This window comes from Magnolia sinica, chromosome 16 (genome assembly GCF_029962835.1).
Source record: "Magnolia sinica isolate HGM2019 chromosome 16, MsV1, whole genome shotgun sequence".
In the NCBI taxonomy this organism is placed as follows: Eukaryota; Viridiplantae; Streptophyta; class Magnoliopsida; order Magnoliales; family Magnoliaceae; genus Magnolia; species Magnolia sinica.
The window spans coordinates 35,817,700-35,821,313 of record NC_080588.1 but is presented as its reverse complement, the minus strand read 5'-3'; the positions used below and the strand labels follow the sequence as shown (position 1 = coordinate 35,821,313).

Here is a 3,614-nt window from a genome sequence, read left to right as displayed (position 1 = left end):
AGTGGCCGCATGATAGGTGTGGTAGTTAACATGCCCTTGAGCTTATTGAAAGCTTCTTGTCATTGTTTAGTCCACTCATATGGTACATCCTTTTAAAGTAGCTTGCATAAAGGAGGAGAGAGATGATTAAAGTCCTTTATGAATCGTCTATAGAATCTGGCGTGTCCTAGGAAGGATCGCACATCATATATGCTCTTGGGTGGAGGTAGGCTAGAGATAAGATTAATTTTTATCTTATTTACTTCAATTCCCATAGACAAAATTATGTGTCCAAGTAAAATTTTCTTGGGAACCATGAAATGGCATTTCTCTTAATTCAGAACCAAATTCTTTTCCTCGCATTGCTTCAGCACACATTTAAGATTTTCCAAACACTCGCTAAGGGATGGACCAAAGATAGAGAAGTCATCCATGAAGACCTCTAAATATTGCCCCACCATGTTAAAAAAATACTTAACATGCATCACTGAAAAGTGGCAGGGGCATTACACAGTCTGAATGGCATCCTTTTGTAAGCAAAGGTGCCAAATGGACATGTGAATGTTGTCTTTTCTTGATCTTCAAGGGCAATCTCAATCTGGTTGTAGCCCGAATAGCCGTTAAGGAAGTAATAGTAAGAATGACCAGATAGCCTTTCTAAAATTTGATCAATAAAAGGTAAATGAAAGTGATCATTCCTTATGATAGTATTCAATTTTCTGTAGTCAATGCATATTCTCCAACTAGTAGTAACTCTAGTTGGTACGAGTTCATTGTCGTTATTGGCTACGATGGTGATTCCGAACTTCTTAGGAACCACCTGAGTTGGACTCACCTATTGACTGTCGGATACGGGGTATATTATACCCACATCCAATACCTTAAGTATCTCAACCTTAACCACTTCTTTCATATTTGGATTGAGTCGATGTTGTGGTTATTGGGGAGGTTTTTGCATTATCTTCAAGATGAATGTAGTGGGCATAAATCAAAGGATCAATTCTCTTGAGGTTCGCAATTGACCATCCAAGGGCTCCTTTATGCTCAATGGGAGTAGAAATAAGCATACTCTTATGTTCTTTCTGTAGGTGGGAAGAAATCACCACCGGGTATGTCTCATCTTGACCTAAGTAGAGATATTTAAGATCAGCGGGCAAATGTTTTAGGTCAAGCTTTGGTGCTTTAAGGCTAAACGGTTAAGGCACTACATCGGTTTGGGGTAATTTCTTAAATTGTGGCCTCCACTGGTTAACTTCAAGTTCCGGCGTATCATCAAGCAAGGCATCCATCTCCCTAATCATGTTATCATTTAAATTAGGAGAGTGGGCCAAGCATGCCTCTAGAGTGTTAAGTATAGAGTCAAAAGTGCTTTATCTTCTATGAAAGAATCGATCATATTAATGTCATGGGTATCGTCATCATCCTTTGACTGTTTGTTTATATTGAATAAGTGTTGAGCTCCAATATCATATTACTAAAAGATAAATTCATAATTCCATTCCTACAATTAATGATAGCATTTGATGTCATAAGGAATGAGCGACGAAGAATGATGGGTATTTGAGTACTCATATCTATGATGGGTTGATTATCCAGGACAATAAAATCTACTGGATAGTAGAATTTATCAACTTGGACCAACACATCCTTAATCATCCCTCTCGGTATTTGAACTGAGCGATCGACAAGTTGTAATGTAGTCCGGGTGAGTTTCAATTCTCCTAAACCCAATTGTTCGTAAATCGATTAGGGATCAAGTTAACATTTGCCCCCAAGTCAAGAAGTGCATGCTCAATCCGGTGGTTCCCAATTACATAAGTGATGGTTGGGCTACTAGGATCTTTGTATTTTTATGGCATATCTTGCTTGAGGATGACACTCACTTTTTCTGTCAAAAAGATTTTCTTTTGTATATTTTGCTGTCTTTTGGTAGTGCATAGATCTTTCAAAATTTTGGCATATGAAGGTATTTGTTTAATGACATTTAGTAGAGGAATATTGACCTTCACTTGCTTAAGCACCTCTAGAATATCCTGAAGTTCGAGAGAGGTTTTGGTGCAATCAACTGTTAAGGGAATGACGCAATCAGCTTACTTTGAGGTTCCAGTTCTAATAGATGTGGAGCATTATTAGGTCTATCATTCTCAATTTCTTCTGGATCCTTAGGTCTTTCATCCCTCACCGGAATGTTTTCGTCAAGAATCTTTTCACTCCTAAGAGTGGTGATAGACTTAGCTTGCTCCATCTAATTTAAAGAGCTTGGGTCACTTATTTCATATTGCGGTTTCAGATTGGGGAGGGGTTGGATTGGAAGCATCCATTTCTCCCCATTTGCTAAGTGTAACTCAATATTTTGAATTAATGATGCAAATATTCCCATTGTTGTTTTGAGATCTTGGAATGCTTGCATAATATTTTGGTTGAATAGCTCTTGGTTTTGCATGAACTTTTGAACCGTATCCTCTTGAGGCTTCTTTTGATTTAAGAATTGTGTAAGGGCCTCTTGTGGGTTACCCATTTATCCATTCCTCCAACTAAAATTTGGGTGGTTCCTCCAGGTGAAGTTGTATGTATTTGAGGTGGGTCCTCTGAAAGGTCTTTAGTAATTATTTACAGCATTTGATTACTCATTCAATATCTCTTAAAAAGTAGGAATTGTTGGGCAATTCTCAATTGTATGTATGTTACAAGCACAAATACCATAAACAACTTTCGCAGCCGTTTCGGGTTCTACCTTCTTAAGTTCCATGGCCTCGACTTTTCTTGTGAGTTTGACCATTCTTGCATTTATATCATCTTCCTCTTTTAAAACATAAATTCATCCCATTTCCTTTGATTGAGTAGGCTTAGAAGTGGTAGTTCTTTAAGAGGTGCCTCATGATTGCACGTTTTCAGCAAGTTTATCAAAATAATCCCACGCATCATCGACTTCCTTATCCATGAATTCCCTATTACACATCATCTCCACAAATTAGCACATGGGTGAGGTCAATCTCTCATAGACAAAGCTTGTTATACGTCATGTTTTGTAGCCATGTTGTGGACATGAATTTATGAGATCCTTAAATCGCTCCTAACATTGGAAGAAGGTCTCATCCTCTTTTTGCGCAAAATTCATGATTGCTTTCCTTTAGGTATTTGTTTTATGATAAGTAAAGAAAATTTTAAGGAACTCGCTTGTCATCTTAGCCCATGTGGTCTTAAGGAATGTAACCATGACTTAGCCTTTTCTTTCAAAGAGAAAGAAAATAATTTCAGTCTAACTATGTCCTCAGACACGTTTGGGAAGTGTAATGTAGATATTATCTCATCGAACTCTTTCTTATACAAGTATAGACTTTCAGATTCTAGTCCTTGAAACTTATGGAGGAGTTGAATTACCCCTGGTTTAATATCCACAGTTCCTGTATTTAATGGAAATATCATGCACGAGGTGTACTCACCCCCACCGGTTGTAAATAATCTCATATAGTATGAGGAAAGGGTGCATTATGCACCTCGTTTTCATCTTGAACTTCCTCAACTGGTGGATGAGGTTGAGGTTGAGGTTGATTTGCAGCCATCATTTCAATTAACTGAGAGGATTTCAATTGGTGTCTAATCCTGTGATGGATAGGCAACCCTTCGACTAATCC

General features: G+C 37.9%; 1 non-coding gene across 1 annotated transcript; it reads left to right on the top strand.

The window, feature by feature from the left end:
• The first annotated feature begins 3,008 nt into the window (after positions 1 to 3,008).
• LOC131230055 (small nucleolar RNA R71) lies at positions 3,009 to 3,116 on the top strand. Its single transcript, XR_009163783.1, has one exon. It is a non-coding gene; the product is annotated as a small nucleolar RNA R71 (small nucleolar RNA).
• The last annotated feature ends 498 nt before the right edge of the window (positions 3,117 to 3,614 follow it).